The sequence below is a fragment of the Podarcis tiliguerta genome (assembly GCF_965153285.1).
Source record: "Podarcis tiliguerta genome assembly, chromosome: 11".
NCBI classification, from domain to species: Eukaryota; Metazoa; Chordata; class Lepidosauria; order Squamata; family Lacertidae; genus Podarcis; species Podarcis tiliguerta.
This window is the reverse complement of record NC_139544.1, coordinates 10,980,535-11,007,256: the sequence shown is the minus strand read 5'-3', so window position 1 is coordinate 11,007,256 and position 26,722 is coordinate 10,980,535. Positions and strand designations below refer to the sequence as shown.

Genomic DNA, 26,722 nt, shown 5'->3' with positions numbered 1-26,722 from the left:
TGTCCCCATCATTATTTATTTAGAATCCAATGCATGCCCACATTTTTATTTATTTATTTTTTGCCCAAGAGGAAAATGTGGATAGATTCATTGATTAGCTTTTCAGGCTTCATAACCGTATTTGGTATAATGTGCTATTAAAAATTCCATGGGAGTTTTCCAAAAGGCTTTCCTGTAAACTCTATTTTGAGTAACAGAGTCATTTAAATTTAAATTAAATAACCTGTTGCTTCTTACCCCCCCCCCCACCCGCCCCCTCTGCCATTAGAGGCTGGTAAGAATGAAAATGAATATCCCCAAATTACTGTAACTGTCCTTGTGGAACAGGCAGGGCATTATAAGAAGCCCACCCCTGTCGCTTTTATTTAAAGATCTGCTTCTTGCTCTTTATAGTTACGCTTTCCATTTCTCATGTTGAGGGAATCCCAGACCTCAAATGGCTCTGAGGGAAACATTTGTAGGATTTCTCTTTATTTCCCCACCCTCTCTAAGCACTTTTGTCTTCCATTGAATTTTGAAGAATCCTTTAGGATTTTCTTTAAGGTCAGTGAATATACTACATAAGCTCAGGTAGGTAGCCGTGTTGGTTTGACGCAGTTGAAATAAATAATAATAATAATAATAAATGTCCAGTAGCACCTTAGAGACCAACTAAGTTTGTTCTGGGTATAAGCTTCCATGTGCATGCACACTTCTTCAGATATACTGAAACAGAAGTCACCAGTCCCTTATATATAGTAGGAGGGTGGGGTTAGGGTTAGGTTTTTCTCAGAAGGTAGTAGGAGATTTTTTCCCCATTTACAGTGGTGCCTCGCAAGATGAAATTAATTCGTTCTGCGAGTTTTTTCGTAGAGCGAGTTTTTTCGTCTTGCGAAGCACCACGGTGTGGAGAGGCGGGGAGAAGCAGGGCAGCTGCCGCAGCCGGTCCTTGGACTCACCCGCGCCTTGTGGCCACGGCGCGACGCGGCTGCTGGAGGGCGGCGGGACTCAGGAGCGCGACTCCGGCTGCAACACTGGCTGCTGGCGGCAACGGCTCCTGAGGGGAGCGCGCAAGGGCGGTGGGCAGCGGCGCGAGGCAGCCGGAAGGTCGGCCGGAAGGTGGGAGGGAGCCGGAGGAGCCATCAGCAGGAAGGTGGGAGGGAGCCGGAGGAGCGGGGAAGTGAGCGTGCGACCGTCGCCATGACAGGAGAGGCAGGGCTGTTTTGTCTAGCGAAACAAGCCCTTAGAAAAATCCATCTTGCGAAGCACCTCAGAAAACGAAAAACCCTTTCGTCTAGCGGGTTTTTCATCTTCCGAGGCATTCGTCTTGCGGGGTACCACTGTATTTCATATGCTCAAACAGTCATGTGTAGCAGATCATAGCAGCTTAGTCAATGGAGCCTTCCCAAGCTTTCCATCAAGGGAGAAATCCTACGCCCAAGAAGCTGGCGTATGTTAAGTCAGCACAAAGTTACACCAGATCCAAACCTCATAAAGCAATAGGGCCTGGGGCGGAGCAAGGTAGGGGCAGTGGGGGCGGACCGCCCTGGGTGTCATCACCGAGGGGGGTGACATTTGGTGCACTGCCCGCCCATGACTCCCGCCTGGCCTGAGCCGCTGGGGGAAGGGGGGAGTTGCACCACCTTACCAGAGGCCTCCCCCCTTGTTTTGACAGCCCTTTGTTCCCAGGCTGCAGGAGGAGGCAGGGAGGCAGGCAGGGAGATGGCGGGAAGGAGGCTGGCGAGTAAACAAGCAGAGGGTGGAGGGAAGGAGAGAAGCAGAAGCTCCCTCAAGTCAGGACCCAAACCCTGTAACCCCCCAAAAAAGCTCAACAACTTTGGCCGACCCTCCCCTTAAAAAAGCTAAACAATGACAATGTGTAGATCACAGTCAGTACTTCTATACTGTGAGCAGGTCGCAGTCTCTTGGGAGTCCAACTAGATTTCAATGGGGGGGGGGTGACAAGAAATTTTCTGCACCAGATACCACCAGACCTTGCTACGCCACTGAATAGGGCTGCTGCTGTTCTGCTTAAGCCTGGCAGGGAGAAAACAAGGTTTAAGCACATAAGCACTTGCCCCTCTTGCAGGTTCGATCAACTGATATTCAAAAGCATTACTGCCTCCAACCATGGAGGCAGGGCATAGCCATCATCACTGGTAGCCATTGATTACCTTATCTTGCATGATTTTTTCCAGTTCTCTTTTAAAGCTCTCAGAGGTGCATCGGGAAGAGGCCACAGGGCCCAGCAAGGCCCTCCACCACTGTGGGTAAGCCTGCCGAGGCCTTCCACTGCCGTGGGTAGGCCCAATGGGGCCAGCCCTTCAAGACTGGGGGGCTCAGCCTCATCACTGCATACTGGCGTGGGGTGGGGAGCTGAGTTGCTCTCAGCCCCATTGAGTTGGCGCCTACGAAAGCCATCCAAAATGGCACCCATCACCACCTCCGTTGGAATTGTGTTTCGTAGTTTCACTATGGACTACATGAAGAAGTACTTTTCGAACTCTGTCCTAAATCTTCCAACATTCAGTTTGGAAGAAGACACCTTCACCCCAGTATGACTCCCCTTTATCACATACACAGAACAACATGACAACAACAAGAACCCATCAACAGCATCTGAATAAATTTTCAGGCAAAATGGGAAAAGGTTCTGGGGAAACACACAAAATATGCTTTCTTGGTAAAAGCGATTAACATGAATTGGGACCTTCCAGTGCAATCCTGTGCATGGTTACTCAGATGCAAGCCCTCCTGAGTTAAATTGGATTTATTAATATGTTACTGCCTTGTGGTAGCAATTCCCCCACTAATAGTTCTAAATGAAATCAACAATCATATACTTGTTACTTTTACTGATGCATTATTCACATGGAGCAAATCACTTCCCTTGGTCTGTGAGCATTGTTATAAGCTCTAATAATCTTCACATTATGTTGGTATCTTTTTATGAACTGACTAGATCAGAACTACCATCTGTCATTCTCTGCAAGTGGCTGAAAATGACAAGAGTACTATTTTCGACTAAATTGCAAGTAATTGTGTGACTGCAACTGTCAGAGAATTATCATCCCTTTTTGGATATATATATTTTATTACTATTATGATTATGCACCCTTAACAACCTCCCTTGTCTAGGTACATGATGTTCTTTCTTTGTGTCTACTGGAAACAGCAGAGATACCATCATGGTACATAGATAAGTAAGAATTCCATCTTTGGTATTTTCGCCTTCTGCTTTGTCATTTTTATGACTAACCCTTAAGGCACTGCAGTTATCCCCGCTTCACCTTTCAGGTAATACATATGCATGTCTTGATCCATTCAAAAGAAGTACTCCTCCTAAAATAATAAGACGAGAGAAATAGTAGCTAAAACTGGCAACTGCAAAAGCAATAGATCATGGTAGTCTTTTGATTAGGACTCAGAGAGCTCCTCCTGAGTTATGGGAGGCAGTAGCTTCTACATTTCCTGACCCAAATTATGAGCCAAATGGAGTCTGAGTGTTGCAGGTCTGATGCCTTCCGCATCTCCTTCCCATCAAATCATCCCTATAGAGGCTCATAACATATCAAATCAACAGGAACAGTAGAAACATGGTAGAAACAATTAGAAATAACCATAAGTAAAAACAAAAAAATAAAAATCTATATGCAACATTATATAGTAAAGGTAAAGGGACTCATGACCATTAGGTCCAGCTGTGACCAACTCTGGGGTTGTGGCACTCATCTCGCTTTATTGGCCGAGGGAGCCAGTGTACAGCTTCCGGGTCATGTGGCCAGCATGACTAAGCCGCTTCTGGCGAACCAGAGCAGTGCACGGAATCGCCGTTTACCTTCCTGCCGGGAGCGGTACCTATTTATCTACTTGCACTTTGACTGCTTTCGAACTGCTAGGTTGGCAGGAGCTGGGACCGAGCAATAGGAGCTCACCCCGTTGTGGGGATTGGAACCGCCGACCTTCTGATCGGCAAGTCCTAGGCTCTGTGGTTTAACACACAGTGCCACCCGCGTCCTGCAACATTATATAAAACAATACAAATGCCTTAAACTAATTCAACAGCTTAAACTAAACAATACTCCATAGAACAATACCAAAAATATGATGCTGTGGTCTAAACCACTGAGTCTCTTGGGTTTGCCAATCAGATGTTTGGCAGTTCGAATCCCCATGACGGGATGAGCTCCGGTTGCTCTGTTCCAGCTCCTGCCAATCAAGCAGTTTGAAAACACGCCAGTAGTTTTTCTAAGTAGAAGAATTTATATTATTTGCCACCACCCCACCACCCTTTTTCTCTTCCCAATCTTATACTGCATACAACACCAATGTCTCACAACAAATATAAATGATCTGTAGAAAACTCAACCTGAAAAAGAGACAATGCGTGTACTTTACAAAAGAAAACCTTTAATATTTTTTTTTCAAATGCACCCATATCCAACACTTTGGATCCTACGGAATCACACTTCTGTACCAATCAGTTTCCGTCTTCATCTCCCCGTCTTTCTTCCTTTCGTAAAACAAGACACAATTTCTACGATTAATTACCATTCTCTTTGTGTCCTATCAATTCAAATGATGGGAGTATAAGCAGAGCCTTAACTTTTCCCCTCTATGTGCCCCTCTTACATCTCCTTTAGTTGTAAAATACATAATAAAAAGTCTAGTTTAAAACATAGAGGTCATTATGAGATGGGTAGAAGAGTAGTTTCAAGTACATATTGCTGGATCTGCCATAAATTAAGGGCTCATCGGAACTTCCTTGTGTGCCTCATTTCTAGGAACAGGTTTGTACTTTAAAGCTCTGTGTCAGAGTGCTGCTATTATTATTTTTTACCTCCAGCACTTTTCCCATGAAAACCCATTGGAAACAATTCTGCAGAAAACTCGAAATGCTGTTTGTTCCAATTCAGCACCAAGAGAGTGTTTTCCTGAGGAACGCTGTGGGAAGTATTTGCACACAGACTGGTAAAGACTGGGGCATGGGTGGCACTGTGGTCCAAACCACTGAGCCTCTGGGGCTTGCTGATCAGAAGGTCAGTGGTTCAAATCCGGATGATGGGATGAGCTCCCGTTTCTCTGTCCCAGCTCCTGCCAAACTAGCAGTTCAAAAGCACACCAGTGCAAGTAGATAAATAGATACTGCTGTGGGGGGGAAGGTAAATGACGTTTCCATGCACTCTGGCACTTGTCGCAGTGTCCAATTGTGCCAGAAGCAGTTTAGTCCTGCTGCCCACATGACCCGGAAAGCTGTCTGTGGACAAACGCCAGCTCCCTCAGTGATCTGAACTGACTTTGCATATGTTTAAATGTTGTGCTAACTTTCTCTGAAAGACTTCCTTAATGGGTTGAAATGCTGACATTAGTTTCTGGAGCTACTAGGGAAGAAAAAAAATGTTTCAATTAATTGTTGAAAGTCATCAGCAAGGATCAAAATTTAAGATGTTTGTGGTGGTGGGTTTTTGTGTTTTTTAAAAAATGAACATTAAAAATTGTGAAATGTTCCCAGGTTTTAAATGTGCATAAAACTTATTTTCAACTGTAACTCCACACAGATTAATTTAGGAGTGGTTCCTATGAGTCAATAGTGCTTCAAAATAATTGTGCTTAGACTGATAATTTGAATTTTGTGTTTTGACAATGGCATCTCTTGGTGGTTAGACTTCTTATATGTGACTGTTACATTTAAAGTACGTATCCTTAAGTTTTTGTTGCCATTTCTTAAACTACAAATGAATTTTCAAGACTGCTTCCAGCCACCTACTGTTGTTCTACAGATGGAATGCATTCTCAAGAAGTATAAGTGGGTATCTACTCAGATATGTGTGGGTTGATAGCAGCAGTTCTCTGTCTTCTCTGTCTTTCCTTTCAGTCTTTAAACTTCTCTAGTTGAATAAGATTCATTCACTTTGGCCTTATGCCTTGGCAATTAAACATCTTACTCAGAAAGTATCTCCATGCCACAATAATTGCAACTAGTGCTAGACTGAAGTATTTGACCCAGAAATTTCTGTAAATTAGATTAATTTTCAGGGGAATGCGAGAATGTTAAGGATTTATGTCCTTTTAAATATGAGATTGCTGAGTCTCTTTCCCTCTTTCTCACTCACTTCTACAAAAAGATAGAAGCCTTTGACACTGTTTCAAGCTGCTCTCAGCAGCACATCTATATCCTTGGAAAAGAATAGCCCATGAGAACAATACTGTATTGTGATTCATTCCTGCAGGGGGCAAGACAGAGGATTGGTCAATCCCAACTAGGTGACTTTCTTGTATATAGGTATGTGTTTGGTGTTGCCCATGTGAACGCAGGCCTTTAAATGTTACCATAATGTCATAGGGTGATTCCACAGAGAAGCTTGCAATGTTTCCCATTCATTCCTATTCACCCAAATTGCAGGGGAGGGGGAAGATGTGAAAACCTTCCACTGGCCCCGTGCTTGTTCTCAAGCATCAACAAGTCCCGCCTCTTCTTTTTGCATTTAGTCCTTTTCTTCACACCAGGTGCAAAGTCATGGCTTAGCTAGTGAAGAAGACTAAGATGGAAAAGGAAGCAAGAGGTCAGAGTGGACATGCTTCCAAAAAAATATATCAATGAAAAGGGACTTGTGATCAGAGCTGGAAGCACAAGCTCACCTCTCTCCACCGCTTGACTAGTAAACACAAGCTACACATTACAGCTGCAATTCTGTTTGAATCCAATTGACTTCAGTGGTATTTAGGCAGTCTGTGTGCAAGATTGAAGCCTACATATAATATACTGTGGTTTTTAAAAAGAGAGAGAAAAGGGGGATGGAGGAATCATTCAGCAAGCATGCTAAAATTCCACGCAATGCACTTTGGAGCCAATCTTTACTGTCTCAAATCCTTGGCAGCATAAACAGAGAGAATTTCCAATTAAAATAATAGAAGCCTTAGAATAAATGGTTTCCTACAGGGGATGCTGTAGTAGATTTGATTCTCGGAGCTGTTTTGTTTGATGGCAGCTGGAGCCAATTTGTGTCCACATTGAGCAGTTCATATTTGCCACCAGTAAAATGCTAAGTCTGTAAAGTATCTTAAAGAGAAAAGCAGTCTGTGCTATGATGGAAACTTAAGAGAGGGAAAGAGAGGGATAAATATCACTAAAGACAAATGTGGAACAGGTAATCACCAATTGTGGGACTATAATTGCCCACTTGGTTTAAATTAGATTTTCTGCACTCACTCAATCAACACACGGCCCAGTGCCCTGCAGTTTACATGGCAAGGCTCTTATCTGCATTGCAGTTTCTTCTTAAAAATTGTACATCAGCAAAGATTTCAGCTTTGCTAAACAGTTGCCTGTTCTCTTGTGCCAAAGCCCCCAAGCCTAGCAGCAAAGATTTCAGCCAGTTTGTAAGTATAGAATATGCATTGTTAGATGGACTCTTCAAGCTGTAGATAGGCTATTCATTTGGGTCAATTCATTTGAACATGAAGATTTGTTTGTAAACCTTCAAAGCCTTTAGTTATTCACTAAAAGGTTCATATACAAGCTGTTAACATGAGATTTGGGGAAGGTAGAAAGATAACCAAGGATCTGTCAATGCACTTAATTCAGCCAGGAAGGTCTATTTTATCCTGGTGCACTAAATTCCACTAGGGTTGCCCAGGCTGATCTTAAGCGTAATTTTTCCTAGGGAGTGTGTATGTTTTTTAACCATCTCCAAAGTCACTGGCAATAAAATCATTACATGACAAAAATGGATACCTTGTTCGCAAAAAGCTTCCAGGCAGAGCAATCCCACCAGGAATAGGTGTACCGAGGTGGGCAGGGGCAGAGAATCCAAATCTTACAAAACCTTCCAGACATGCAGCAGGATGGTTAAGTGGGGAGAAAATTCATTCTCTCCTTCTTTCCCTTTCTGGGATTTTCTTTTTTGTTTTACAATTTTCATTACATGGTTTCTAAGAAGAGGGAGAATGCGTATGCCAGAATAAGAATAATATAATTTATTACTTATACCCTGCCCACTCTGTGCGGCTGCCAACAGAATATTAAAAGCACGATAAAACATCAAACATTAAAAACTTCCCTAAACAGGGTTGCCTTTAGATGTCTTCTAAAAGTCAGATAGTTGTTTATTTCCTTGACATCTGATGGGAGGGCATTCCACAGGGCAGGCGCCACGACTGAGAAGGCCCTCTGCCTGGTTCCCTGTAACCTCACTTCTCGCAATGAGGGAACTGCCAGAAGGCCCTCGGAGCTGGACCTCAGTGTCCGGGCTGAACGATGGGGGTGGAAACATTCCTTTAGGTCTCCATCTCCTGGTTCAGGGTGTGTTAAGGAAATAGGAAGGCTGTAGATCCTTCTGACTCAAGTGATCCCCTGATCTGTCACTACTAACCAATAATACAGCTCTGACATTAGTAAAGCAGGGGTTGTTGAGGTTTCCACAACAGCTGGCAGAGGCCTTGTGAGACCTCCCTCTCAGAGGACAGCCCACATCTAATGGCTTCTGGGTCCATCTCCTAGGGACCATGCCATTGCATCCTCAGTGGATTTTGATGACTGGTTCTGCTAGTTCAGGGGTGGCCAACTTCCAAGAGACAGACATAAGGACTGGCAGTGATCTAGCCCTGGGATTCAGGTCAAAGTTGTTGAGCTTTTCTTAGGGGAGCCTACGATCTACCTGTTCAACATGCCTGTGCTACTGCAAAGGCAAGGAAATGCAAATTAGGGTTATGTTCTATTTTGAGCAGTGGGTTCAGCAGCAGCAGCAAGCAGCAAGGCTTCTCCATGCAGAGCTCTGGAGAAGACGAGCTCAAATGTTGTTTCAGCAACATTCCTGGAACTGAGCTTTAAATAGGTGCGGCACCTCTGTTTCACAGCTCATGCCACTTTCCATGAGAGGACTGTCTTCAATTAAAGGGACACAGCATACATTAGCAATCACTGACTTTGAAGGAGCAGGAAAGATTGCGATTGCCCAAGGTCTTCTGAACTGGAGTCTTTGGGTCAGAAAGGTCCAGGCAAAATGGGCGCCTTTGGGGCAAGTGCTTCTGGTTCAGTATCTGCGTCTGAGGGATATTCGCTTTCCCATTCTCAATCCCCAGCCTCATCCTCTGAGGAAGGGGAGTCTGACCACAGGTTCAAGACATACTTTTTCTTGGAATAGGAAAGAAAGTCAATGCAACAGTGAAAGTGCCTTGATCTACAGGGTGGTCAGGGTACTAGATTGTGCAAGTTAATATCCATATACAGAGAGGTCTGATGCCTTAGAGGTTATCACCAAAACAGCAGCAGCAAGGGAGAGAGGAACTATGTGACTTTAAGGACAGAGATAAGGACACAGAAACACACACGCAAAGAGAGAGAGAGGTGTTCCCCCCCAAAAAAAGACTGAAGGGGAAACTTTTTATTTATCAGTTCATTTATTTAAAATATGTAGAGGTTGCCTTTAGAAAACCCATTCAAGATGCCTTATATCATGGGTAGGCAAACTAAGGCCCGGGGGCCGGATCCAGCTCAATCGCCTTCTAAATCCAGCCCACGGACGGTCCAGGAATCAGCCTGTTTTTACATGAGTAGAAAGTATCTTTTTTAAAATGCATCTCTCTGGGTTATTTGTGGGGCCTGCCTGGTGTTTTTACATGAGTAGAATGTGTGCTTTTATTTAAATTGCATCTCTGGGTTATTTGTGGGGCATAGGAATTTGTTCTCCCCCCCCCCCTTCCAAAATATAGTCTGGCCCCCCACAAGGTCTGAGGGACAGTGGACCGGTCCCCTGCTGAAAAAGTTTGCTGACCCCTACCTTACATGATAGAATCAGATAAAAATGTACTGCAATAAGGAAAAGAAGCACTGTTGACTCTCTTCCTTATGTTTGCGGCTCCAAAGGATTGCAAATAAAGCCCACCTGTCTGTGAATATGTCTGCCTGTTGTCCATTGGCTGATCTACTATGGTAGGCCCATTTTGAAAAGATTGCAGAGTTCCGCCCTCTGACATAGCATTCAGAAATGAGCAGTTGACATTCTCCAGCTGGCTGCAGCTTACATTTTGGAAGCTGTTAGGTGCATTAACAATAACGTCAAGGTCAGTGCCATCGACCAAATCTTTATGGTAATACTACAATCTATTTGGGGTTTCTGTGGTATACCATGTCATTAATTAACTTCAAAATAATAATTCAAATGGACAGGCCCCAAAGATCTGCAAGAATCAGCAGCAGCAGCCCCACACTTTACACTGAAGATATACTGGTGTGTGTCTCATGCAGCAAACATGTAAAGAACAAACATCCTGCATATGACTTGAAACATCGATGTATGTATGTCTGAGACCTCTGGTCCATTTGGAGTTTCAGATGCATGTACATTGATGTTTACAAATGCTTCTGTGATGTGGACACTATACAGCAATTGGGCTTGCCAAGTAATGAATGGAGTTTCCTTCTGATGAGGATAACAAGATCCCACCTGATAACCCTTTTGCCAAAGAAACCCCTGACATCAACAGTAGCCCAGTTCACAGAATTGCTTGTACGACAAGAGGCAACAGGCTCTGTATCCTGCTGTTTGTGCATTATTTTGTGGGCAAGTCTGCAACACACCTTTTAAGGTAAAGGTAAAGGACCCCTGGACAGTTAAGTCCAGTCAAAGGCGACTATGGGGTTGTGGTGCTCACCTTGCTTTCAGACTGAGGGAGCCGGCGTTTTTCCACAGACAGCTTTCTGGGTCATGTGGCCAGCATGACTAAACCCCTTCTGGTGCAACGGAACACCTTGATGGAAACCAGAGTGCATGGAAATGCCGTTTACCTTCCCGCCATAGCAGTACCTATTTATCTACTTGCACGGGTGTGCTTTCAAACTACTAGGTAGGCAGGAGCTGTTGTGCGGATTTGAACTGCCAACCTTCTGATCGGCAAGCCCAAGAGGCTCAGTGGTTAAGACCACAGCGCCACCCACATCCCCACTTTACACCTTTATGTGTACACAGAGGTCATCACAGTTGAAAAGGCTGGTTTTCCAATTTCATGGAAAGCTGTCTATGTGCATTTGCAGAATGGAGACATGAACCTGCTCCCACATATTGCTATACAACCCGAGGCTGAATCAGGTTGTGTACGTCATTTTCTGATGGGAACTGCAATAGAAAAGCTTGAGTTCTTATACCAAGCCACATGTGTGAGCAAACTGTTAAAATCCTGTCTTAACACATTGGATGCAACATGCCGCCCACATGGCATTGCCACAGCTCCTTTTGTCAGTACATTTTGTTATTTTAATATCAGTATGAGGAAAAATATATGTTGACAGTAGGCTTCTATGATCCTTTTCTCTTTTTGTTACTGAGCCCCTTTTCTGTGGAGTTTAATTATAATCTGTCACTGGAATTTGTCACAGCTGTCTTCGCTCCAGATCCACAAATCAAATGAGGTGTTTGTTTCAAAGCCATGGGGGAGAGAGAGAAAGAAAGAAAAGGGTTTCTTCAATGTGGCCAATTCCTGATTGTGTGTGTGGTTTCTCCTTAATATTTTTAGAGCAGAAAACAATAAGCAATATCATATGAAAGAAAGAGAAACACACACACACACACACACCCCTACCTACCTACAACTGCTTTGTGCTTCTATCACACCATTCAAAACATCTAACACAATGAGTTTCAAACAGGGATAACATTCTATACTTCTGATTCCTATTTCAGGTCTGGTGGACAATGTTTTTAAGATGAAAGCTCAAAGTTGGGTGGAATTCAGTGGCATTTGTTAGTTGGAAACATCTAATTAGAACGTAAGAGAATGCCCAGAAATTCTTCAAAGCCAGCTGATTTTTCAATGCACGTAACAATGTAACATGGTTCTTCTTTCCATTCATGCTAACCACAGGATCTTTAGCAACTGGGCAGGTTGTTCAGTGGTGAGCAGCTTGATCTAGTATTTTAATGAAGTTTCCTCAGGAAAGAAATACAATTTGTGTGATGATTTCTTTAGTTCTTAAAACCTCACTTGCAGTTCCACTCCTAAGGTTGCGTCCCATCTGCTGATAGAAGGAATCTATCAATAGCAGGAGAGGGAGGAAGGTTTCTCCCTCCTCCCTGTGGTCCCATTCCCCCCAAAATCTCCTTTCATTGTTGGGGCACCCCCCTGGCCCAAATTAGGATATTCACCAGTCACTAAAATCACCACAAATTACCACCATCATCTGCTCCACTGATTCCGTCTATCAGCAGAGAGAAACCCCTGGATGCAAGACAAAGTATCGCTGCAAGGAAATACTTTGGCAAGTACTACCTTTCCTGTGATGGTGGCAGCCTGGCCACTGAATTCTGCACCATTTGCAGTTTGTAAACTGTCTGCAAAGCAGCCTGATGTATCATGCACTGCAGTAGTCCAACTTAGATGCTCCCAGACCATCAACAACAGAAGATAGACTTTCCCTGTCCTGGACAGGGCTGCTGCTGAACCACCAGTGAGAGCTGATAGAAGACTACCATGCTACCAAGGTCACCTGAGCCTTGAATGACAGTAATAGTCCCAGAAGTACCTGCAAGCTGAGTCCTTGCTCCTTTAGAGGGAGCGCAAGCCATCCAATTTGCAACAGTTTCATAATAAATACTTGATTAAAAGAACAGCTGTATGTGTTCACATCTGATTACTAAACAGAAAGAGAATGACTTAGGAGGCCCTTTTGAAGGACAGGAGTAAAAAAAGCTAAAGGACCCCTGGATGGTTAAGTCCAGTCAAAAGTGACTTTGGGGTTGCAGCACTCATTTCACTTCCCAGGCCAATGGAGCCGGTGTTTGTCCACAGACATATTTCCAGGTCATGCGGCCAGCATGACTAAACCACTTATGGTGCAACGTGATGGAAACCAGAGCATGTAAACAGAGTGGTACCTATTTATCTACTTGCACCAGTGTGCTTTCAAACTGCTAGGTTGGCTACACGTGTCCTTGAAGGACAGAACCAGCCCTGAAACTCAGGTACTGCCAGGGCAAAGTGAGACACCTCTGGTCTAGATGGAAAATGGCAAGATCTCTCCTCTGGCATGGTGGTGCTTTCACTGCTAGGTAATCTCAAGAACTCTCTGCCTCACCTTAGATCTTAATAAAACAACAAATGCAAATAGAAACAGCCCGGGGAAGCAAATGTAACTGTAGTGCTGTTCTAGCAAGCTGTCTCAGCTTCTGTAGGCTGAAAGCTAGCCTTAGCTGGACAGCAGCAGATCAAGTTGGAGTTGTGCTCACAATCATGTGATTATAACTGGGGAACCTCTCCTAAGCAAGAAGAGATAACGTGGCTGTGATCTGTTTTATACAAGCGCCTCATTCTTAATTCTTGCACAGTCTGTGGCTTTGTGCAGTGCATCTCTCAAGAGACCCATCAGTCACTGAAAAGTATTTATTCTGAAAGAAGGAAAGATCTTCAAGGTCTCCAGCAAGAGACCATTGAATTAAAGTTTCTACTCCTGCTACAATCATAGTGACCCGTGAGTCTCACTGATCACTGTACTTCTACACCCTCCTATGCCACTGAGCCCCTTGGGCTTGCTGATTCCATTGTGCCAGAATGAGACGTCTGCCACCTTCTAATCACCGATACCAGTGGCCTTCAAGCAAGCAAACTTGCCTTATTATCGCTCCCTAGCATCCCACTGTCAGAGGATTGCCTCCTTCCATTCACCACTTTGCCTCCTGCAAGTGGAAGAAACCTGGGCAGTGCTGAATGTGATATCCCCATTGTCAGGTGTGTCCTGCTGGAAATAATAAAGGGCTTTCCCATTGGCCTGCCTTTATATCCACTCAGTTGCCAAGTGCTTTTGTGACATCACAAGAAACCCACAGCCAATGGCAACAGCTGAGGAGGCATCATCTTCATTGCTTTGAGCCTCACCATGGCGAGTGGACCTATCAGTGATTGTGTGCTTGTTTATTTGGGACACAGGTGGAGCTGTGGTCTAAAGCACCGAGCCTCTTGAGCTTCCCAATCAGAAGGCTGGCAGTTCGAATCCCTGCGATGGAGTGAGCTCCCATTGTTCTGTCACAGCTTCTGCCAACCTAGCAGTTCGAAAGCACACCAGTGCAGGTAAGATAAATAGTTACTGCTGTGGTGGGAAGGTAAACAGCGTTTCTATGCACTCTAGCTTATGTCATTGTGTCCCATTGCACCAGAAGCGGTTTAGTCATACTGGCCACATGACCCGGAAAGCTGTCTGTGGACAAACACTGGCTCCCTTGGCCTGAAAGTGAGATGAGCGCCGGAACCCCATAGTCGCCTTTTCCTGGACCTTAACTGTCCAGGGTTCCTTTACCTTTACTTTTACTCCCTCCCAAGCACTTTAATTGCATTCCTAGTTTTCAAGGTTACTTGTGCTCTGGGAAGGGCATGCAATCTGCTTCATGTTTTAATACTCAACAGTGCTAAAGCTAATGTAGTCATGGGCTATGTAGCTCTTGACTTCTCTTGTTTCCTTTCCCAACACCCATGATTATGCCTGTTTTATTTGGTTGGAATGTCTTTCCTATAATTTTATTTATTCATTAAGCTATTTCCTGTGGTTTCTTCAAGCCCTGAGCCTACTTTAGCAAAGCTTCCCAGAGCCACGTGGCTCCCGCCTTACCTGCACCACCACTTTCCCTTATCCCTCCCTCATGGAAGTTAAAATAACCCCTTTAAATGACGTATCAAGACCAATGCATACTTTTCTTATGGGGAAGACATTCAAATGGGATTTGATCACGCTAGGTATCTAAGAACTCTATTATAGAGTTCACCTGTCTCCAAAAAGATAATGCATATTTTAAATAATTATTTTGAATGAGTTTTTAGTGGAGAGAGGGTGTCTTTTTTATCACTCTGATTGTAAAAATTCATCATTCATATATCAATGGGGAAATAATTTTATCTATAATGATGCGACAATGATCACACAAGAGGCCTCTAATGAATCCTCCAGTTAATTATTGCTGAATTGATATAAATGTGTGACCTAATCAGTATTGTATTTCTGCTATTCAAATGGCAGAAATACACCTTTATTGAGCCAAAACAGTGGGAGTTCTTTGATATAATGTAGCCCAACTTATCCTGTATATCAGAACCCAGGCTGCCAACTAAGTAGAAGGGATGTCAGAGAATTCTCATAGAAATGGTAATAGGGGCAGAAATCACTGATGTTAGTTTATTTTTCCTATGCTCAGAACAGAAATCAATCTAGCAAATACAGTCAGTATCCACAACGGTTTTCAGTCTGCAAATGATACAACAATTGATCACGTCGTTCCCCCCCCCATCTGCATTGCAATTCTTTTGCATTCAAAAAAAATTTTAGTTGCAGTGAAATGAATGGTGTGAGATAACATAATAATCACACAATTAATTACCTAATGGTGGAAAATTCCACAGGCAGCAAGGTGAATAACTTTTTAACATTATCCACTTGTGTTTTTATCTTTTATTCTGTGAACTGCCCTGAAATTGTAGGTTGAAGAGAGGTGTATAATTTTAATAAATAAATAAATATAAAATAAAATAAATCATAATAAAAAATAAAATACTTGTAAGTTGCTGAACTGCAGTGGAATGGAAACAGCACTGCATGTTACGAACATGGGTCTGAACAGAAATTGTCATTTTCTTACTAGCTAGCTATGCTATGCCAGCTAGCTAACTTATTTCTCTCTTCCAAATTTCTGATGCAGTTATTTCTCTATTTTCATTTCACTCTGTCCATGGTGAACTTAAGCAGTTAACATCAATGGAACTGGGACCAAAACAAGATTTCCCCTTTCTCCCTTCTTACCTATGCGCCCCCTCCAATCTGCTCCAGAGCCTAATTTCATCCCATTTCAATCTTGCTGGTATTCAATCATAGGTCTGTTGCACTCCATTTTGTGCAGGTTCTTTGGAAGAAGTCCACCTTTAATGCACATTATGTTTTTACTTTTAACACAACATGCATTCTTTAAAGTACAACTGGATGAACTTTTTCAAGTTATTTCATACATAAAATATGCATTTCATGTGCATTTTTAAAGTAAAAAAATACATGTGTTTTTGGTGCGTAGCAAAATCCCAATACAGTGGTGCCTCGCAAGACGAAATTAATTCGTTCTGCGAGTTTTTTCGTCTTGTGAATTTTTTCATCTTGCGAAGCACCACTGTGTATTGACGGTTTCCCATAGGAATGCATTGGCGGTTTTTTAAAAAAGGTGCAATACATTTTCGCCTTGCGAAGCAAGCCCATAGGGAAATCCGTCTTGCGAAGCAACTCAGAAAATGAAAAACTCTTTCGTCTTGCGAGTTTTTCATCTTCCGAGGCATTCGTCTTGCGAGGTACCACTGTATGTTCACCATCCAGCTGTGTGTTGAGTTCCGATCAGCAAGCAAGTTTGGAATTGTCAGAGCAAATCAGTCTGCTGAGAAAAGTGGACCAAACAAATTTCCCCTTTATCTTACTGGATTGTTGGGGAACCCTCTGGGAAAGATTTGTCAGGGAGGGGGAGAGGAGTCCTTTTGCATGAACAGATTTCCAACCATACAATATAAGAATGAGCTTTAAAGAGCAGTTCAGAAACAATGTACTCATGTAGCAACAGTCCTCCTGCTTTGACATTTAAAGTATTCCAGAATACATGGAGAGTTTTGGCAGGCCCAGCCAGAAAGCATCTGTGTTGGCAGTGGCCATATGAAATAATGGAAAGACTTGCTTGCAGAATATAACCAACTGGGTCAGTTTCACTGGTTCTTCCTGCTACTTTTTAAATATATGTGCAAAAGATTCTTGAGGATGGTTTCATACGCAGCTATATATCTTTCAAACTTATTCGTTTGGAATCGGCTCTCTTTCTCACATTATAACCCTGTTTCAGAATGCCATCCATTTTATGTCCGACATTTGGATTTCACTCAGACTGCCCTTTATGAGGAATCAGAGTCTCTCTCGCCCTCTTTCTGTTCTTTATACTTCAGTTTATTGCTGGGCTGTTGGAGACAGATAGGTCCAATCCTCAAAGTGCTGCATTGAATACAAGGTCAGTTAAAGCAAATGAGCTTTGCGCACCAATGGATGTATTTGAGAGATTCACTCACAGCCAAAGACGATAAAACTCCTGAACAAGGATGAGGAAAGTTGTCCTTCTCTTTTATTTCTGACCGATTTTACATTGTTTGGGATGTGAGGCCCTATAACATGAAGCCTATATCAAGTGACCTTCATCACTTTTATTTTCTACACAATTCTCCCTTTCACATCTAAAATACTTCCCCCACCATATTTTTTTTTAACTACAGATGTGCACCTATAACTTTGAGCAAATAGGTAGAAAATCAAGGGAAAGAACAATTAGATCAGTGCTTTTTTTCAGGGGGTACTCAGCACAGGCACCTCTTTTTGTCGTTGTTAAAAATTGTGGCACTTACTGTAACAACTTCAGGGTGAGTACCGGCACCTATTTTTCTAGAAAACCCCGCACTGAATTAGATCATTTATAGCACTTGCACAATAGTATCATATAAAACCAGTAACATAAGAAGTACAGTGGTACCTCGGTTTTCAAACAGCTTAGTTCACCAACAACTTGGAACCCGAACACTGCAAAGTAAAGTAGGTTTTTGAACTTTTTTTGGAAGCCAAACATGCTCTGTTTTGTGACCCCCTGTATTTCCTGTTTTGCTGCTAATTTGCATCCCCCCATTGTAATTCAAGCCTTCCGCTTCCGATTGCAGTGTTCTGAGGTGATATTTGGAGCTTATATTTGGTGCTTTTGTTTTTGCTATTTATTTTGCGATTTTTGTTTTGAGGCTTTTTCAGTTAATTTGTTTTTGTGACTATGTGGATCCCATGACTTGGTTTTGGAACGCTTTGGTTTTGGAACATACCTTGGTTCTCAAACTTAATCTGTTCTGGAAGTCTGTTCCAAAACCAAAGCACCCCCTTCATAAAAGAGAAGGAGGTCAGGTGCTTCAAAAAACACTTTAAGACATAATGACTGGCAGAATCCGAGACCAGGGAGAAGAGTCGGCGGAAGAAGACTGGAAAAAGTTTAAAGACTATTTACAGAAATACTGTAAATAGGGACGCGGGTGGCGCTGTGGGTTAAAGCCTCAGTGCCTAGGGCTTGCCGATCGAAAGGTCGGCAGTTCGAATCCCCGCGGCGGGGTGCGCTCCCGCTGTTCGGTCCCAGCGCCTGCCAACCTAGCAGTTCGAAAGCACCCCTGGGTGCAAGTAGATAAATAGGGACCGCTTACTAGCGGGAAGGTAAACGGCGTTTCCGTGTGCGGCTCTGGCTCGCCAGAGCAGCGATGTCACGCTGGCCACGTGACCCGGAAGTGTCTTCGGACAGCGCTGGCCCTTGGCCTCTTTGAGTGAGATGGGCGCACAACCCTAGAGTCTGTCAAGACTGGCCCGTATGGGCAGGGGTACCTTTACCTTTACCTTTACAGAAATACTGTAAAATTAATGAATGTTAGAGAAATGTTGGAATGAAGTTATATGGCTTTAGTAGAAATGTTATAAGGAATTAAGTATAAATAGGTTATTAGAGCATTAAAGGGAAAAACAAGGTTAGAAAGTGTTAAGATAATTATAGGATAGAAAACAGAGGAAGATGGAAAGGAATTGCTGAAACAATTAATAGAAGTGGGGGGGGAAAGGGAGGTGTGAGGAGGTTGTGGAAATTAGTGAAAGAAAGACAAGATATTGAAACTGGATTGTGTTTTAAATGGGTTTTGTTTTGTTGTATGCTAGTGTTTTGTAGTGTTTTTTTGTATTGTACTGTATTTTTGTATGTTTTTTCTTTTTTGGTTTTTTGTAGTTTGTGTTCAATTTGTTGGAAAACTAATAAATATTATTATATATACATAAAAAAACACTTTAAGACAGACCCCATAGTCCCATTTTCAGTCTTAAAGCACTTCTCCAAAGGGCTGCTTCTCCTACGAGAGGATGCTGATCAGAGCTTAAATTTTGTTGCCTTGGATGTGCAATCCTGTCCCCTGCTGGGAACAGGACATGCAGCCAATGCAGGATTAAACCCTGTGTTCCTGTAGTCAGCTGACCTCACCAGTAATGTGAAGTGCAGGACAGATTAGTGGTTTGGGGGAAATGGCTTTGCGGGCCAAGATTGTTCTGTAGATTTGTTATGTACTGAGTTGAATAGGATCCAAAAGACAGCAGTCTGATTGGTCCTAGAACAATAGGATTCAGAATGCAGCAGTCTGATTGGTCCTAGAACAATAGGGTCCAGAATGCAGCAGTCTGATTGGTCCACAGGAGCTACCCAATCCAGCTCCAGGTGGAAGTGAATCCGCAACCTGATTGGCCTGCAGGTGATTCCCGGAATTAGCCAATCACATGGGGCCCATTGTGTAAATAATGTATATAAAGCAGACCTTCTGGGGGAACTTCCATTCCTCCTCACCACTATGAGCTGAATAAAAAGCATGAAATCCACTCTCGACTCCAAGTATATTTGAAGATTGGAGGTTCCCCACCCCTATATCAAACCATAGTTGAATGTAAACCATAGTTCAATGTGAACAAGCAGTATGCCAGTGCAGTAAGACATGGAACTTACTGTATTTTTAAATAGGAAATAGCTTGAGTGCCATTTTAGGTAGGCAGGTGAACTTAAACATAGTAATAATTAAATACAAATAAATAACTGGAGCTGTGATTGATTGTCAGATTGGCCAGTGATGTTGATGTAAAAATTTGAGGTTTGGCTTTTGCTACCCAACTCCCCATGGGACTCTGAGTCCCCGAAGTCCATCATCAGTCAGAGAAGAATGGGTGGAGGCAGGATCCAGCGGAAAGCGAGGCAGATATTTATTTTTCTGTTGCATCCGAGTTTCTTCCTCTCTTTCCAAGGAGGGAGAGACCAAAAGTGTGCAGGAACCTTTAAAGACTTTTGACATTGCCCAACCCTCTTGGCCAAAGACCACCCCAAAATCATCATACATACATCATAGGAGATGGTCTACAGCAGTAATCCTGTCTGCCAGGACACCTGATAATGCTCACTGATTGCATTACCTGGGCAGCCCTGGCCATTCTTTTGTGATGGTGAATACTTTAGTTCCTGAAGCCAGGTCACAGGCTCACCCTATTTATACACAGATACACCCTTAAGACAGAGGGACGCGGGTGGCGCTGTGGGTAAAACCTCAGTGCCTAGGGCTTGACGATCGCATGGTCGGTGGTTCGAATCCCCGCGGCGGGGTGAGCTCCCATCTTTCGGTCCCAGCTCCTGGCCACTTAGCAGTTCGAAAGCACCCTTAAGTGCAAGTAGTAAATAGGTACCGCTTCATAGCGGGAAGGTAAACGGCGTTTCCGTGTGCTGCGCTGGTGCCGGCTCGCCAGAGCAGCTTTGTCACGCTGGCCACGTGACCCGGAAGTGTCTCCGGACAGCGCTGGCCCCCGGCCTCTTAAGTGAGATGGGCGCACAACCCTAGAGTCGGACACGACTGGCCCGTACGGGCAGGGGTACCTTTACCTTTACCTTACACCCTTAAGACAGGATTTGTAAACGAAAAGACAATGGGGAGGCTTTCCCCATTTGCCTCCCTTACTGCAGACAAATATTTGAGGTCACTGGGAGAATCAAAATGGCTTCAGGATTGCTCCTCTGTACTATTTCAGACACATGGTTTATATATTTAGATATGTGTGCATTTATGAATATTTATTCTATATTTGAGACCTTAGACTTCTTTAAACAATGTCTCAAAGATCCTGAAGCCTAAAACCTGAGGCAGTTTTCTGTTTTCTTTCTTTGATTTGTGTGGGCAAAGGCAACTTGGGAGGGAATTTTCTTGGAGGTGATAGGGCACCGAGGGACTAAATAGCCTATTATATTCCACTGCGTTTGAGCTTTCAGACAGGACATCTTCTGCTCCAGCGGCTAGCGTGTGTCGAGCAGCGAATGTCAACACACAGATACATCTGCTTGCAGGCATGCATAATTTCTATAGATGGATAAGAGATGTGGATTGTGCTATAGCTCAAAAGCAGAGAGTGGTTTATATATAGGAACTGGGTGGGTAAAGAATAATACGGTGAGAGATAATTTGTTTTTCTACACTTTTGCTAGGAAGAAGATGGCAACCTTTCTCTGACAGATAATTTCCACAGGTCACTATCCTGTGCTCGGTTATGCACAGTTAATTCCCTTTGAAAGTGATGGGGTTTAAACGAGCTTAGCTATATATTGCTATGCATTAAAAATAATACTTTTTCCTCCCTGTGTAGGATGTTTCTCTGCGTTTCGCAGCAAAGGTCGCTGTCGTCGAGCAGAGAACGTACACATTTGCTCCTACAGATTTGCAAGTGCACGATTAGCACATCAGTGGAAATTACGCTGACACATGAGCTGTGCCTCATATTTAATATGCTTGCCTTCATTTTAGATTGTATTTGGTTGCTAAGGTGGTGAGCATTCCCTAAATATCCAAAAAAGATGAAGAGACGTACGTGTGTGTGTGTGTGTGTGAGAGAGAGAGAGAGAGAGAGAGAGAGAACCCTACATTTTATCTAATACTTAAAAGTAATTTATAAAATACCACTACAGTTAAACTAGTTAAATGTTTCATTTCACACAATTTTTAAAAAGCTCTGAATAGCCACTTACGGAACTAATTGGTGCCTTTAATATGCTGAAAATAAGAGAATGGAAATAAAGCTCATTTCAGATAGCCAGTCTCTCTCTAACCCACCCCCGACACCCGGCCAATTTTTGCAATTTTAAGGATAATCATTTCATTATGAAACAGCCAAGCAAATTGCATTGACTGGGCAGTATAACACCAGGCACTGATAAAGTGTATCTGCATACCCCTCTGCCACAGAACCTGAGGCCAACTTCCATGTTTAAATAACTCACATTCAAAAATGCCCATGTCAGAGAAACTATAGTTTTGTGGGCATGGTTTGAGATAAATGGCTCTTTCCTGTGAAATTGCTTACAGTGTAAGAAGAACTTCACTATCTCTTTTTAAAGGCTATAATATGTTTTATTGAATTTATTCCTCTTATACCCCACCCTTTCCTCCGAAGAAGCGCAGGGTGGCAATATGCATATGCTTTAGCATCAGAACAGGAGTGTAGACGTCACACAAATATAAAAATTAAATACGGCCACACTGAGCTAGATTCCTTGGGGAATCTCCATAGCTCCCGGGGAAAGTCACAGCTTTAGGGAAAGGTTGTAGTTCAGAACTATAACCTTTGGATCAGGTCAGCCAGATTGATTCGTTTGGTGTCAGCAGATTCTTGTTGTTGTCTTGTTGGGCTATGCATGTAATAAAGGGAAACCATACCAGAGTGAAGGCATCTTCTCTTTGTCCCCATGTCAGTTTCAGTTTATTGGTTAGTTGTTGTTTTTTTTAAAAAAAGGCTGTTTCCCATACTATTTGATACCATTGGTCCATGTTCACTCCTGACAGGTCTCTCCAGGTCTGGCTATGATGCTTCTGGCTGCTGAGGGTAGGTGGGTTATTAGCTCTTTATGATGTGAGTGGGCGTTATTATCTTAGAAGACAACAACAACAACAACAACAACAACAACAACAACAACAACAACAACAAACAACAACAACAATTTATTACTTATACCCTGCCCATCTGGCTGGACCTCCCCCGCCAGTCTGGGTGGCTTCCAACAGGAGATTAAAAATACATTAAAACATCAGTCATTAAAAAACTTCCCTAAAGTTGTTTAGTAGGGCCAGTTCTGAGGAGACTTCGAATACTTGCTTAGGTATTTTGCATAGTTCTTGCATGATTGATGTACAGAAGAGTTGGATGCAAAACACACACATACACACACACACCACTCTCACACAAAAACAAATCTCACTACAGCCAACCAAAGACCACCAACCACACCCTAGGCCACCCCAACCACTCTCACCACCAAGGAAATACAACAAGAGAATACTAAGAGAACCCACACAAGTGACATTGACACAAAACCCCACACATACACAGCAGCGGAGCAAGCCAATCGGGCGCCTGGGGTGGTGCGCGTGTCCTTCCCTGGGCAGGCCATTGGCTAAGGTTTTCATCTCCTTACAGTGGTCTAGATAAATTATAATTTTTTCCCATTCTTCGTTGAAGTTTTGGTCTTCTTGGTTCCTGAGCCTTCCGGTCAGTTTTGTCATTTCGGCATAGTCCAACAGCTTGGTTTGCTATTCCTCTCTGGTAGGGACTTTGTCTTCTTTCCATCTCTGGGCTAGTAGCATCCGCCTTGCTGTTGTCACATACATGAAAAGTCTTTTCTGTTCCTTTGGAATGTCAGTACCTACAATTCCTAATAAAAGGCTTCTGGGTTTGTTTGTTTGTTTGTTTTTGCAAAAGTTATTTTAAACATTTTTCCAATTCATTATACCGTATTTTTCGCTCCATAAGACGCACCTGACCATAAGATGTACCTAGTTTTTAGAGGGGGAAAACATGAAAAAAATATATTCTGAATGAAACAGTGGATGTATGATTTTTGTGGTTCATTCTGTGGCCACAGACATGATATATGATTTGACGGTGAGTTTGGGGTAGCCCAATGCAAAAATCCTGAGAATCCATGTGGATCCGTGCTTTTAAACCACGTTTTTGTGCCATTGTGGCCCCACGAAACAGTGGGTGTGTGATTTTTTTGGTGCAGGCTGTAGCCATGGACATGCTATGTGAGCTGATGGTGAATCTGGGGTGACCCAATGCAAAAATCGTGAGGATCCATGTGCTTTTACCTCCCTCTTCCCAGGCAGCCTCCTTTATCTCTAGAGTTCCTTACCTCCCTCCCGATCCCTTATCAATCAGCTGCTCAGTGGCTTTGTTTCAACACCACCTTCCCTCTTTTTTGCCTTAGTGTCTTTTCCTTAGCTGGAGCAGATTTTTTGCTCCTCCTTTTCTTCTAATTTGTCTCCGAATTGCTTTAATCTTCCTGTCTCCTCTCCTTGCAAGTTCTCTGTCTTTACCTCCTAGAGTCCCTTATCTCCCCTCCTGATCACTTGCTGATCAGCTGATCAGCTGCTTTGTTTCAACACCCGCTTCCCTCTTTCTAAAAAAAAAAAGAAAAAAGCACGATCTGCTTTTTGCCCCTGGGCAGTTTGGCTCCAGGGACCACACATTCACTCCATACGACACACAGACATTTCCCCTTACTTTTTAGGAGGAAAAAAGTGCCTCTTATGGAGCGAAAAATGCGGTGTGTGTGTGTGTGTGTGTATGAAGTATGAAGTGTGTGTGTATGAAGTTCATGCATAGGCTCCCTACTTCAAACCCTGGCATCTTCAGATAGAGATGGGAGAGACTTTTGTTCAGAAACCCAGAGCTACTGCCTGTCAGTGTAGCCAGCACTGAGCTAGGTAGACGAAGGTAAAGATAAAGGGACCCCTGACCATTAGGTCCAGTCATGACCGACTCTGGGGTTGCAGCGCTCATCTCGCTTTATAGGCCAAGGGAGCCAGCGTACAGCTTTCGGATCATGTGGCCAGCATGACTAAGCTGCGAACCAGAGCAGCGCACGGAAATGCTGTTTACCTTCCCGCCAGAGTGGTACATATTTATTTACTTGCACTTTGACGTGCTTTCGAACTGCTAGGTTGGCAGGAGCAGGGACCGAGCAATGGGAGCTCACCCCATCACGGGGATTCGAACCACTGATCTTCTAATCAGCAAGTCCTAGGCTCTGTGGTTAAACCCACAGCGCCACCCGCATCCCTAGGTAGACCAATGTCTGACTCAATTCAAGGTAACTTCATACATTCCAAGCTGTAGAGGTATCTTGATGGTATTTCTTCACCCTGACACAATTGGTTTCTGCCAGCAAACCCCTTCATGCTACAGGCATTAGAATGAGGGCACTGAGATCATAGATGCCCTGCTGCCAGCCAATGACCCAAAGCTACTTTAGCTGTGTTGACATAGGACTGGGTTGCCAATCTGTTCTGCACTTTTGAGAGAGAGAGATTAGTCCCACCATTTCCTTTCTTTCCCCGAGACAAAGGACAAACATTGTACCAAGCCCTTGAACACAGATGCTCTTAAAAAGTTTTTCCACAGTGTATCAACCTTCTCTATACCAAAAGTTCAGGACAGACTCAGAAAACAAAAGTTAATTACTTGGTCCGAAAGAACCCCACCAGAGAATGCTCCCAATTCAACTGTTATCCAAATTCTACATCTGCTCAGAAACCAATGCTCATCTAATTACAAAATATTTAGTTCTATTTGAAGTTGGATATCCAAGTTTAAAATCTGATAAGCTTTCAAATCTCATTTGCAGTCCTGGGAAATGGAATTAGTTGTTACAGTACTGAATACATTATTACTATGTTGCAGCTATGCATATAAAATAGAATGTGTCCCTCTGTACGTCGCTGTCAGGTGCTCATTTTGAGCTGGAAGCTTGTGGTGGGAAAGTAGCAATATGTAGTAATATGTAATGTGTGCCAACAGCAAGTTAGAATAAAAAATAAAAAATAAAAACTCTGCAAGGTTGTCGGCACTTTGTATTTACTCGCATAGTTTGATTTTGAACTGTGCAGACAGAAAGGTCCCCCCGACATCATTGTGATGTTAGCTAGTTTGACATGTGGGCAGCCTAACAAATCTGGCCCGTGGGGTGAGTGGGAGATAATGTTGTGGCCTGCTGGACAGATCCACTTCCCCACTCCTGGTGTGGACAATACTGAGCTAGTGTTGATGGATCTCATGGGCTTTTTTCTTTTTTAAGACATCCACACCTAATACAGTGGTACCTCGAGTTAAGAACTTAATTCGTTCTGGAGGTCCGTTCTTAATCTGCAACTGTTCTTAACCTGAGGTACCACTTTAGCTAATGGGGCCTCCCATTGCTAAAGAAGAAAACTGTTCTAGACCATTCTAAGTTCCATGGCACACAGTTATGTGGCGGATGAAGGTTTTCCTTGCATGGCACTGGTGCATTCTACTTTTTCTTCTTTGGTGATTACTCATAGCTGAGTAACATTGTCTTCCATAAACACAGTTTTAACAGTGAGGACGTAGGGGACTGTGGAGGCCAATTCTGGATCCACACGTCCTTCCACAGGGGAGACATAGGTTTCCAGGCAGGAGTTGATCACGGTGAGGGTTTGCCAAGCATGCCTTCCTCTTAGCACGTTTCTCCCTTTCGTCCTGAGCTTGAGTGTCTCCAAAGCCCATGGCACCTTTGGTAAAGGCTGTTCTCCAATTGGAGTACTCACAGGCCAGTGTTTCCCAGTTGTTGGTGTTTATATTGGTTTTTTAAAGATTTGCCTTGAGAGAGTCTTTAAACCTTTTTTGTTGAGCACCAGCATTACGCTTTCAATTTTAAAGTTCAGAATAGAGTAGTTGCTTTGGAAGACGATAATAAGGCATCTGCACAACATGACCAGTCCAACGAAGTTGATGTTGAAGAATCATTGCTTCAATACTGGTGATCTTTGCTTCTTCCAGTACATTGATGTTAGTTCTCCTGTCTTCCCAAGTGCTGCTGGATTCACCACTGGCTTGATCCTGTATATGGCAGCTTCCTATGCCAGGAAGTACTAGCAAGAGTTGTGTCTGCTGTGAGTAGCCATGCCAAGTGTCTGTCACAGTTTAAAAGGGGCTCAGAGAAAACTTCTCACCACCTTGCTTAAGGCACGGCAACCCAGTTCCTGCCCACCCTCAATGAAAACTGCAACATTTCCAACTGGACTATACAGAGATGGCAAGATTAACTGGGAAAATCAGAGACCAGGAGGATCAAAACTTCAATAAAGATTGGGA

The 26,722-nt window shown here is 43.3% G+C and overlaps 1 long non-coding RNA gene across 1 annotated transcript; it reads right to left on the bottom strand.

Annotated features, from left to right (window-relative positions):
• Positions 1-3,099: 3,099 nt before the first annotated feature.
• On the bottom strand, positions 3,100-10,097 carry LOC310660181. Its single transcript, XR_014503279.1, has 3 exons — positions 9,864-10,097; positions 7,715-7,911; positions 3,100-3,321 (listed from the first exon to the last, which is right to left on the bottom strand). It is a non-coding gene; the product is annotated as an uncharacterized lncRNA (long non-coding RNA).
• Between the last annotated feature and the right edge of the window lie 16,625 nt (positions 10,098-26,722).